Here is a 13,239-nt window from a genome sequence, read left to right on the forward strand (position 1 = left end):
TGCCAGCGCATTCGGTCCCCCGAAATTGGTGGCGAAACGGTCTCCCCCCCCCCCCGCCCGCCCCCAGGACGCGACTTACCTTGGGCGAATCCTCCTGGTGGCTCCGGCAGCGGTGCGGCGGCGGCCGGTCTTCCGACCGGCCGCTGCCGCCGCCATTTCCAGTAAAAAAAAAAAACCCCAAAAAGCGTGATAGGCTACGTAAAGATTTACGTAGCCTATCACGGCTAGATTTTAAAAAAATACCGTGATAGGCTACGTAAATGTTTACGTAGCCTATCACGGCTGAGTAAAAAAAACAAAACCGCGCGTACACAAATGGCGGCGCCCATGGGCGCCGCCATTTGCGTTCCTTATTTTGGCACGTCTACGCTATTTGCATTCCCCTTGTTTTCGCTAGGGATGGCGGAGAATTTCTCCCCGAAACTTCGGGGGGCCGAGCGCCAACGTGTTCGGCCCCCCGAACAAGTTTCGGGGAGAAATCCTCCGCACCCCCCTGCCCCCCCCCGGGACGGGACTTACCTTCCCTGAATGTCCCTCCCGGCGGCGGGTCCGGCTGGCGGTTCGTCCGGTGTTTGAGCGGGGCGGGAGCGGCAGCCGGTCTTTCGACCGGCTGCCGCCCCCGCCATTGCAATGAAAGAAAAAAAAAACACCGTCCCCTGATAGGCTACGTGACAATTCACGTAGCCTATCACAGCTAGATTTGCAAAGTCAGCCATGATAGGCTACGTGAATCGTCACGTAGCCTATCACGGGTGACTTGGAAAAAAAAAAAAGTGTGTACGGATAATGGCAGCCCCCATAGGGAGCCGCCATTCCCCTTCCTTATTTGGTCGCTGTAGTCTACGTAAATGTTTACGTAGACTACGGCGAAAATAAGGGCAACGCTATTTGCGTTGCCCTTATTTTCGCCGTAGTCTACGTAAACATTTACATAGACTACAGCAACTAAATAAGGAACGCGAAGGGCGGCTCCCTGTGGGGGCCGCCAGTCGCGTACGCGCTTTTTTTTTTAAGTCACCCGTGATAGGCTACGTGACGATTCACGTAACCTATCACGGCTGACTTTCCAGATGTAGCCGTGATAGGCTACGTGAATCGTCACGTAGCCTATCAGGGGACGTTTTTTTTTTTTTACTTTCGTGTTCGCGGCCGGGCGAGGCGGGAAGCCTCCTCCCCGGCCTGAATTTCGGCCGGGCGAGGCGGGAAGCCTCCCCCCCGGCCTGAATTTCGGCCGGGCGAGGCGGGAAGCCTCCCCCCCTGGCCTGAACTTCGCGGGGGGAGCAGCGAAGCGCTCCCCCCCACCGCGAACAAGCTGCGAGAAAAGGTAAGTGACTTTCGTCCACCCCTAATTTTCGCCGTAGTCTACATAAATGTTTACGTAGACTAGACGTGCCAAAATAAGGGTCGGAAATGGCGGCGCCCATGGGTGCCGCCATTTGCGTACGCGCGGTTTTTTTTTTTTTTTTACTCAGCCGTGATAGGCTACGTAAACATTTACGTAGCCTATCACGGCTGACTGCAGGGACGCAAACGGCGGCGGCTATGGCCGCCGCCATTTGCGGTCCAGCCGGCCAGGATTCGGGGGTGGAGGGATGGAGCGCCTCCCCCTTGGCCAGAATTTCGGGGGGGGAGGAACGGAGCACCTCCCCCCCGCCAGAATTTCTGGGGGAGGGACGGAGCGCCTCCCCCCCACCGCGAATCAAATTTCATTCAAGGTAAGTGACTTTCGTACATCCCTACCAATATATCTGACTAGCTCACTCGCTTGCATTTGCCAGCAAGTCCTATAGCCCCTATCTCACTATCGCGCAGTTGTGCGATAGTGAGGTAGGGGCTATAGGACTTGCTGACAAATGCAAGATAGTGAGATGGGGTGTAGGTATTGCCGGACAAAATTATTTTGCTTTAATGCGTTACTTTTTTTAAAAAAAGAGGCTGCCTAGAGCCCACCTATACTTTGTGGGGATGGCCACTAGAGTTTAGTGGTAAGCAAGGTGAAGTAAATACCATGAGGTAGCTCAGAACTCTGATGGCCAGCCCTGAAGTGGCAAAAACATCAGGGAAACACAGGCGGGGAGAAAATTGGGGAAACACCCCTTGACCAGGGTCAGTGAGGTCACGGCCAGGTGGCAGACATACTGCTGGGCAGGGAAATCATGCCAAAGTAAACGTGGAGGGTGGTGCACACCACAACAGAAGCGCAGACAAGCCGAATTAAGGAAAACAATCAGAGAAGATTGACTACTCTAAAAGTAGTCTCAGAAGAACCGAGTTTTCGGTGCAAAACTCCAGGGTGGCTGCAAGATGGCCACAACATCATGTGCCCCGAATGACCTCCAAACGCAGCAGCCTTGCAGTAAATCGCTTGTGGAGACACCCCTTGGGTCTAGCTAAGACAGAGGGGAGAAAACTTTGGTCCAGATAGGCAGAGGTTTCAAGTTCTTTTCCCAAACATTCCTCAAAATGGGCTAAATCTAATCAAAACTATACTTCCTTGAGATTGAGGTGCTTGAGGGTGGGGAATCCCCCCACCCCTTAGCACTGTACTTACCAATAATTTTGCAACACCTTGAAGGAATGATTCTTTGCCTGGAGATGTATTCATATCTCATTTTCAATTCCTGTGACCAATCCAATTGTGAGGCAGTTAATCTAGTGCTGCTTGGTTAAATCTTTCTGCTAAATCTGGAACTGGGTACGTGACCAAATGCTAGTGACCTCGTAGCAAAATTACTTGCTAAATACTTCTCAAATTCAGCCAGTCCAGTAAGTTCTCAAAGCCTTAATTTATTTCATGATAGTCTGAATTTCTTAGTGACAGCACCGTTTCATGCAAAATATTGGGGTGAAGATTCTCGGACATTATGGCCAAGCAGTCTGCCAACAACTCCCCCCCCCCCCCATTGGTGGTGATACCAGGCATTTGATCCAGCATACCACTCTAAGCAATATCAGCAGTAGTACAATTTGGAAAACAAAAATAATCACAAAGGGTCTTAACATTAATTGGAATATATATTTGCTTGTTTTGACAAGCCAAAGCGATTTCTACCAAGCTGTACTCTCCTGCAGAGGCAACTACTTCTGCCAATTTGGAAATGGCTCTAGGATGTTGTATCTATCTGTGAAAAGTTGCCTAGCTTCATAAGGGTGTTGTGGGTTTTCTGGTGGGAAAGAAGATGGTGGATAGTGGCCAAACCTAAAGAGACAGAGGTGACATCTTTCTGGGGGATGTCATGTGTTGGACTGTCTAAACAGGGCTCACATCTTTAAAACCACATTCTACAATCATAGACATTGCGAAAACACCTACTTAGAAAGGAAATCAGGGGTATACTGTTCCACCATTGTTTATAACAAACTCACACCATTCTCTGTATATATAACTGCAGAACCACTCTCAGCACTCATATCAAATATACATGTAAGCCCTGTTCAGGTGTTCTGTACCTGACTAGAGCAAATACACAAGGAGCGAACACACGAGGAGAGGGTGCACTCCAGCCCTGCCGCCTCCTTGCATTTTCCATCGCCCTGTACTTTTGGAGGGTGACTGTCTGAAGAGGAGAACCTCCTGTATCTGTGGAGGCTCTCCACACAATCTAGAACGTGGATTTTCCAGCATTCCAGCTTTCATGGAGAGCTTCCATGGAATCAGGAAGTTCTCTTCAGACAGTCACACACCACAAATATAGGGCACTGAAATGTGCAAGGAGTGGGGCAGGGCTGGAGTGCACCCTCTCCTCATGTGTTTGCTCTATTCAGGTATGGATCACCATGGAGCATGTCTCCTACAGTTTAAAGCAGCATATACCGATTTTCGTGTTTGTCACGTCCCTCAATGCTGGCAATAAATATGCCCATTTATTGTCATCTCTGGAGTACATTACAGAGTTTGGGTCCAGTTGGACTCCCAGGGGCACTGCTGGATATATATTTTCACTTGTGGCTACAGTTTGGGGGCAGAATCCTATGGGGAGCTTATGCCCCCGCTGATTCTTTTCCACCCTGTCAATTCCCTTCCCCAAGTGGTGGGCCCCACCAACTCCACTGCACAAGTGGGACCTACCACTTACTCAAGGGAGATCTAGTGCTTCCTAGAGGAAGCCCTAAAACAAGCGGAAACGCTTGTTTCTGGAAGGAGGCAAGTTGGCGGAGCTCTCTTATGCGACCTTCGCTGACCTGCCTCTTTCCAGAAACAAGTGCTTCCACTCATTTTGGGTTTCCCCAGAAGCACTCAATTGCCATTGCACAAGCGGTGGGGGCTGCTTGTGCAACAGAATTGGCAGTGCAAAAGAGAATTGGTGGGGGTGGGTGCCCCATTGGATTCTGCTGATTGTAAATAATGGATGCATGTCCTGTTTAGGGCTATAGGAGGCATTAACCACCTTCCACCGAGATTGATATCCTCTTCAGTCAATTGAGGCAGCATGAAATTACTGACTTCCATGGGAATCAGCCCTGAGATAGCCTGCCGAATAGTTCACATGGCAACATTTTTTGTGAGGGACTGAGCCTGCTCACAAGCCAATGCTAAAGATACACATTTTGCAAAGACTGTACTCTAAATTACAATACGTCCTTTTAAACATTGTGATCTAGTCAGTGGACAACAGAGGATCAGATTGGAGCTTTGCTCCAGCAGTTCCCACTCCACAATGGAGCAGGTAAGATTTAGTCTTGAGGGCATGTTTAAAGTTACTCGTAGCTGGTTTCCCACTGCACAAGTCTCTTGGTCAGGGTTATGATAGTCACATGCATCTTGAAGACCCATTTCCAGATTGCAGCAGACAGCATATTACAAGTCTAATTAGCTAGAATCTGCTGGTCATGGGAGAATAGTTTGGATGTGTGAGCAAAGGCTGACAAAACATGGCATAGTGCAGTTCATCGATTTGGGTTATGTAACAATACCATCCCTTCTCACTACTGGTTTTGTGGGTTCTGTTGGCAAGATTCTCCCAGGGACAGCTTGAGTGGTCATCAACAATTTGCACTGAAGTTCTGGAACACAATGAAGTTGCTGCTATTGGTATATTTCCCATATGTCTGGCACTGGAGTCCCACACTATCATCTCCCTTGGATCTGCATCCCCACAGGCAGTCTGGAACCATTGAGGGGCTTGGGGCCTCACACATCGCCATCCCCACCGTCAAGCAAAGCAGCAGCTCTGTCACCATTGGGAATGATCTGTCATCATCTGGGAATGATGAACAAGAGGGGTTTTCCTCTCCCTGTTCCTAGATGGAGAACATCTAAACAGACTTGAGAAGCTCAATCAAATTGAATGTGGGTGCTATGCGCAACCTTCACCAAAAACATCTATATAAAGCTGAAACGAGCAAATTAAAAAAAGGAAAACAAATGTTTTTTTGCCTGTGCTGGCACAGATACAGTGGAGCGTCTTATTTATCGTTATCCAGCATGGGTCCCATAAGGGGATCAACTTGCCATTGTTCTAAACCAAGAAACAACCATAAAAATTCTCAGGGCAGTGGCTGGAAGAGTTCAGAGGCTGCCTGTAAGAGTGCAAAAGAGTGCAGAGTTCCTCCATCATCTGCTGCTGGCCTAAAAAGGGAATCTTGCTTAACAACCAACAGACAATTACTCCTAAGGGCAATGATGTCCTGGGTTTGAAACATGCGGAAACAACTACATTTGTGGAAGACTGAGGGTCAGGGGGCTTCACTTTCCATTCTTTGGACTGAGAGGTATGCATACTTGCCCTGGCTTCAGGTGTACAAATTCCACACGTGACATTAACGTTTTGAAAGGACTCCCACTGCACTTTACCAGGGACTATCCAATGCCTATAGCTGTTAGGGATTGCTGCTTCATAACCACCTTCCTGTTCCTGGATCTGGAGTCTGTAAAGTCCTTGTCAGCTGCTATGTGCAGCTTAACTCCTGGAACTTCCTCCTGCAATGTGCCTGAATTGGAATTTAACCCTGGATTCCAACTCTGGCTTGTCAGGGGGAGACAAGCCAGAGTTCAGGGTTTGAACGTCATGCTAAAAGGAACGTCCCTGGATTTTTTAGCCACTCCTACTGGCATGAGGAGTCAAGCGGGAGTGATAGAAGGCAGTGACTAGCATGCTGGCTCTTCCACAACAACCCAGGGTTTAAAAACTCTGGGTTGTCATTGTGTGCAAATCAGTCCTGTGACTCAGGCATCCAGTCCCTTGAAAGGCTATTCTCCCAAGTAATGAAAAGCTAGCTTGGCTATGCCACATTGAAATTTGGATTTAAAACTAGGCCTAATGTGTGTTAGGCTGAAGTTTTTAGAAGACCTGTTTTGACCGTGCTTCACTCAAATAACTGTTCTAGTAGACTCAAAATTAACTTTTCAGAAAGATCAGCTGCAGTGTCTGAGGTGGAAACAGTTAAAAATCCATATTGTTTTAATTCAATTCCCTGGAAACATGTTGGTTTAAATTAAAGAGAATCTGGGGAAGAGTAAAATGTTCTTCTGTAGAAATGGAAAAAAACACCTTTCCATCTAATTCAAAGCATCATAGAAATGGCAGTGCTTTGGAGTTCTTTGTTCTGTGGGGGTGGGGTGTGTTAAATAGATAGAGGTTGAAAAGTAGGTGTGTGTGCAGGAGAGCCTAACATCTGTCTGTTCCCATTGTGTGCATTTGGTTAAAGTTATACAGGAAATCATGCAAGCAGGGACTGAAATATGGTATAGCTTTGAGGGAAGAGCAGCTGGATTGCAAATTGCAAAATGCTTTAAAGAAAACCAGCCGCTGTCCATTTCAGATTTCACAAACTCAGGGAGAGATGCTTATGAGATCATTGGAAAAGCAGATGTAGTTAGAATGAGCCTTTACTGATAGTGATTATTTACTGAGCCAGCACTGATAATTCTGGCAAACATTACGGACTGTGTTTCTTTTCCAGTAGATGTTAGGTAAAGAATTTTAAAAACAGCAAGAAAGCATCTTTAATTTTTTGTTTTAGGGCACAATCCTATGGCCGCTAGGCAGTAGCTAGATGGCCATAGGATTTTTTGGTTTTCGGGAACTGACCTCAGAGCTCATGCCAGAAAACTGCCTCCCCTGCCGCCTTGTAGGTGGCTTGGATCATCCCTGGCTGATCGGAAGATGGGAGGGAAGGCGGTGCTCCTGGGGGCAGGGGGGTATGGCAGAAGCATCGTTACGACACTTCCTATGTGCTGTCCAGTCTCCTCCTCTCTGATCCACTCTGGCTAGACAGCCAAAATCAGTCATCTAGTCGCTAATGAAGTGCTGCCAGAATGCGAAGAAGGTTTTCTCCACACTCCACTTGCGCTGCATTGGATAGGCGGCCGCCTCTGAGTTCGGAGGGGGTCGCCTATCCCCATAGGATTGTGCCCTTAAAGAACTTTTTTTTTTTACCCCACCCCGTCTTCAAGGATCTCAAAAGGTTGCAATATAAAAACAAAAAGAAACTCCAAAATTATTAACTGAATATAAGTCAGTAAAACATTCCAAAAGCCTCAAGAAGAATACAAGAATAATACTGCAGTTAACAATAGTTCCAGGCCCAGCCTATTAGCACAGCTGTATCTAAAACTCCAAGGCCGTGATCCAAAATTGCAGTTTTTGCATGCATGCAAGGGAGCTACACACACACAGAAACAACTAAACTATTTCTGACATGTTTTTGCTGCTGCTGCTCCTAGTGTATTTCCTCACTCCCAGTATTTTGGCTGTGTTGTTGTTCTCCATTAATCAGCCAGTTTGTGTCCAGGAATCTGGGCTCACCAGATAGACCAGGGCTACAAAAGGTGTGGGTTCTGGGGCACAGCCCCTTAAGCCCTGTCTTAAAGCCCCCCGCCCAGCATCCGCCACCACTGAAAAAAACAGTGGCAGCATTCAGAAAAGAGAGAGAGAAGAATGATTGAGGAACAGGCTCTTTAGTTCTTCCAGTAGAAATTTCATTCCTAGAGCATCCTGGATCTTCCTAGGAGGCAATACTTGAAGGCTCCTGCCTTCTTCCTAGGGTGCTCTAGGAACCGAGCTTCCAGGGCAGGAATCATAGAGCTTCTTCCTAGAATGTTTTTTCTTTCCAAAAAGATCCCAGGAAATGATCGGTAAAGCAATAATTGGGTCAGGACAGCTGGGCTGAGCAGTAGGCCACAGCTTCTTCTCTCCCCCAGCAATCCCCCCACAGTAACCCCTGATGGGGTTGTGCATGCACATGTGTGCGTGCAAATAAGTAGTGTGTTTGTGCGCGGTGTGTTCATGCACTTGCACATGTGTGGCCCCACCATCCCAGCAACACCCAGCATGGCCCTTGGGTCCAAAAAGGTTGTGCATCCCTAATGGAAGATCTAAACACTTGAGCTGCTACTTAAGATGGACAATAGGAGCAGTGACACTTAACTGGATGATATAATGAACTCATCCATCATGGGGGAGACCTTTTATATTATGTCCCACTGACCTCAGCTTCCAGTTGCAGTGATTACAGTGTGCTTAAAAATAAGCACCCAGTGTTGGTTTGTTGTTGTCAAAAGGGGTTTCCCCTCCACCAGGGGGAATGTGTAATTTCTTGCTGCTTTCATCTGAAAAGAACAACTTGACAACATAAATACAGCAACTATAAACTTTACTGATCTTTATTACCTCACAGTTTCATTATACTCTGTTGTTGCATGATCAGGACCACTTCTTAGGTGACAATGTATGTATTCACAGGATAAGGCAGTATGGCCTTTATCAATATTGGTGTAGTGGTGGTAGGGTCTCACAGGGATGAAGACCCAGGACATTTTTTAGAGCCAGGTTTCAGCCAGGTCCCTCCCACTCCCAGCCTACTGCTGTGGGCCAGGCTCTTCCAGCCATCTCCTCCCCTTCCCTGCCACTGAGTGAGGGTGAAGCTTCCACAGAGTATCATATTTTGAAAACCTAAAATGTTTGTATTTGAGTGAGTGAGTGAAAAAGATTTTAACACCCCTGCATTTTTTTCTCAGACATCTAGTTAAAATACCATTGCCTTACTCTCAGCTGTACTGTTTTTGGATCCCAGTTGAAGGTTGTATATCTTACAAGGTTGGGTAATCTTAGAAGGGGGCATGGCTGTGAGGGGGCATGGCTGTGACTGTCATGAAGGGACCCTGCGCTTCTGAATTTGCCACTACACTACTGTTGGTAAATAGTTATAGGACCAGGATGAATGTCTGTGGGCAATACAGATAAGTATCTGCAGGACCAGGATGGAGGTTCATTGAGCAATGTAACTGCAGGACCAGGCTGAATGTCAGCAGATGATACAGATAAATATCTGCAGGACCAGGATGACTATTCACTGAGTGAGGTAAGTGGATACAGGACCAGGCTGAATGCCAATGGATATAAGTAAGTACCTGCAGGATCAGAAAAATTGCCTGCATTGTGAAGTCAGTCATTTGTAAGTAGTTATAGGGTCAGGATGAACCTTACTGAGTTTGTTGCAAATGGTTAAGTCTATTTTTATCCACTCCTTTTGGTAATAATCTATTCACTGCTATCTGTACTGTAGGTCTCACCTCCCATTTGTAGTCATCTGTTTCTGTTTTTTGTCCTAGTGAGCCAGCAAGAGCCTTTCCAGGCTTACTACCTGCTTTTTGTACCTTCTGGTCTTTGTTCCTTTACAGTTGCTCCCCCCAGCCACTCCTCCTGAGCCTCTTTACTCCTGTTTTGTCTTCCTTCTTTCCTCCCTGAGCCTCCAGCATTAGGCTTTTATCCTTTGCTTCTGCCCTGCCTCTTCCACCTCCCTGAGGTCATGAGCCATTTAAAGAGCCCTTGTCCTGATTCCCTTTTGTTCTGTTCAACTAGCCCTAGCTATTCCAGGATCTTGTCACTGAATAACCAGGAAAACCCAGGGGCATGCATATCAACCCCTGACTTGTCTACATTGTAATATATGTACAAAAATATATTACAGTTATGAAAATAATCCAAATAATATGAAAAATGAGAGGCATACCTAACAAACAAACGTGAGTTGCTGTATTAGTAAAAGCCAAGGTCCTTACACTTGAACTTCACCTTTGGCCGTGAGCAGTTCTGGATCATTATGGAATGGTCATATACCCAGAATGATCAGACTTTTAAGACACATGCACATCCCACAGCTCCATCCTGTATACTGGTCATCATTGCCTGGATGAGTCTTCTACAAATTTACCTAATCCTTTTTTGAACTCATTATAATGGAAGCTTTTACTGGTTTATAGTGGGAGTACCTCACAGGCTTGCTGTGCTCTTTCACTCTCTCATGGATATCTTTTCCCTGTCCCTTTCATTTTTGGACCTATTTATGGTTAGTGTTATGTTCATGATGATAACTATTATATTACTTATATAGGGACAACTCTGTGCATGACACTTTACAAAGTATGATATGACAGGTCACTGTCCTGAGCAGCTTACAATAACTGAATCAAAACAATTGGAGTGTTTGTTAGCCATAATTAGCCCCAACCACAGTTTGGAAACCTGCTTCTAACCGTGGTTTCAAACTGTGTTTGGGGCTAACTATGACTAGTGAAAACACAAATCCAGACCCATTTAAAGAACTCTAATTGTTAGATGTGAACATCAGATGTTTAGGGGGCTGTGTGATCAGCTGGGATGTTTCTCTCTCTCCCATCTTTTATGGCCCTTAATCACAACAGAACTTAACAGAATTTCCCACTTAATACACTTTCCATTGGCTTCCTTTGTAGTTTTGTATACAATATGAACTTCTTTAAGTGAAGGCCAGAGGACATGAGTGGTGCCCTGTAATGTCCTGATAATTTAAAAAAAATTAAAAACCTTTTATCTTGCATGCGTAAAGGTATTATTACATAGATGGAAAGCTGTTTGGAAAGAATGGCAATGTTGCACTTGGTGTCGGCTTGGTGAATGTGCAAGTCCTGAGCATCTTGTGAGCCAGTGCTTAGTTTGTGTTCAGCACAGCGTGCTTACTCATGAGTAAATGTATTTAGGTTCATAGCTTTCATGCCTGTATGTTAATCTTCCAACTGACATTCCCTTGAGATAGCGTAAGTACAATAAATCTCATTGTTCAATTCCAGTATGACCTGGAGAACAACAAAACACTAGACAGGCCACATGGCAATGTTTTACATCAACTTTTTAAACAAGAGAAAACCAGTTAGATCTTAAGAAAGAAGTCTTAAGAAAGCATAATCTGAATAGCATACGTACTGCTTATGGTCCTTGCTGCCATCCTACACCAAAATCTTAGAAGAAACACAGCAAGAAGGTGCATTTTGCATCGTCCAAGAGTAGCCAGGTAGATTCATTTGGGAATTCATAAACAGGACCTGATGTCAGTGGCTATCTTCTGTAGATTTGCTTCCTCTACATGAGAGTTCTATTTGGCTATCATGGCTAATAGTCATAGATAGATGTATCCTCCACAAACATGTTTAATCTTTTTTTGTTCTTTTTTTAATGATAGTGACCATCATCATATCTTCTAGTAGTTAGGTATGCAGGAGCCCAAGCCATGCAGTTGCCTAAGGCTTAAGGTCAGCTAGCAGAAAGGTCCATGAGACTGTGCTCAGGTGTATAGTTGTCGTAACTGTGAGGTCATTAATGGATGCACTGTTAAGGCCTACTTTCTGTGAATTCCATATGAAAACTGCTTGAAGCTGCACCTGTCTGGTGGCTGCCTCACACAAAATGGAAAGAAGGAGGTAGACCACAAAATGGTGCTGTGAAACACACTATTACACATAAGTGTATGTGTATGTTGTAGCCCAGTGTGCTTGTATTATAATTGCTCATATTCTTTTGCATAAGTTGTGTTGGCTGGAGAGCTATCCATGTATAGGCCTTGACATGCAGATCAGGGCTTGCCATATGTTTGATTTCCATGCTGTTGAAAAATACCCATTTTGTGTATGTGGCACTGATGAAATTGTCTGGGAAACACCACATAGCAGCTCACTACACATAGTAGCTGCCATACTGATGAAATTTCATGTAGCTTTTATGTGGTAGACATCTTGTGAAGTGGTCCTTTGAAACTATAGACTCATTGCACTCAGTCTCAACCAGAGCATCTGTCCGGGGCTACATGTGATACAATCTCACTATGTGTGTCAGTGGCGGTCAAATCGCAGCCGTGATTGTGGGAATTCCTAGGCAGAGAAAAACGACTAGCACTTCATATACATGGTTACAGTGGGAAAAATAAAATGTGTGAATTGGTCCATAGAAATCTGTATGTGTTGGTGTGAGTGAAGGAGAACAGTTGCTATGGATGGAGAAAAAGAATGATAGAAACAAAAACAAACATCCAGTCTGCTTTCCTAGAGATGGGTTGGGAAAACAGGAAAATGTTACTAGATCATACTCCTCATCCAAATGGACTCTCCAGTTGTGTTAAGACTTTGTTACACCGATGACCTTTCCATATCCCAATTGGGAAAAGTCTACAGCCATACGACTCTGAACGCGCCAGATCTCGTCAATTGGGGAAGTATACATTTAGATACATCTGCATGTTCTGAAAGATGGAGTAAAGAGGCTGGCCAGAGCAGAAATCTTAGTTTCCTCTGTGTATTGTCAGTATTGGATATAACTAGGGGGATATGGGACAAATGTCTTGGTTTTACGGACTTAGCTTCGCCCTTCAATCCTGTCAGGAAACTGAATTACTACAGTGGGAAAATAAACACTGTTCACGGTATTGACTAGGCGATGGCTGCATTGGGGGTGGGATGAGAGAAATCTTACAGTGAACCTTCTCCCCTCTTTTTGGCTCAAATCACAATATCCTCAGATGCCCTGTTTCATTCAGGGTATCTTCTCGTCTGTAAGGGAAGGTTCAGGATACAGTGCTTCGCTGTTCTCCCAGAAATAATAAAATGATGGTACTGTTTTGCAAAACCTGTAATAACCTACTTTGTTTTTCTTGCATTTTTTCTACATCTCTTTGTAGAATTTGCAACATTTACGTGGAAAGCTCAGCGACATGCTTGCTGCACATGTGTTCTTATCCGTCTTTATATACTTTTTGTTACTTATAATTGAAGATGTAGTGGACATTTTTCCAGTGCTTTATTTTTCCATGGAAAATTTTCTGTTTCATAAATTCATTAATAACAATGAATGGATGCCAATTGCAAATAATACCATGTTTGGCAAGCTTGGAAGTTTCAAAGTTGTAATTAAAGTTTTTCAGGAGATTAAACTGTTGAAATAGATGAGTGGTAGTCAGCATATCATGCACAGTTCTTTAGGTTGCTAAAAC

At 45.2% G+C, this 13,239-nt stretch overlaps 1 protein-coding gene across 1 annotated transcript in view; it reads left to right on the plus strand.

Annotated features, from left to right (window-relative positions):
* The window catches only part of DPYSL3 (dihydropyrimidinase like 3), a 106,491-nt gene that overhangs the window by 18,076 nt on the left and 75,176 nt on the right, over nt 1-13,239 (plus strand). The window lies entirely within an intron of this gene.

This window comes from Heloderma suspectum, chromosome 2 (genome assembly GCF_057233095.1).
Source record: "Heloderma suspectum isolate Gila_16-S chromosome 2, 16-S_ref, whole genome shotgun sequence".
Taxonomy (NCBI): domain Eukaryota; kingdom Metazoa; phylum Chordata; class Lepidosauria; order Squamata; family Helodermatidae; genus Heloderma; species Heloderma suspectum.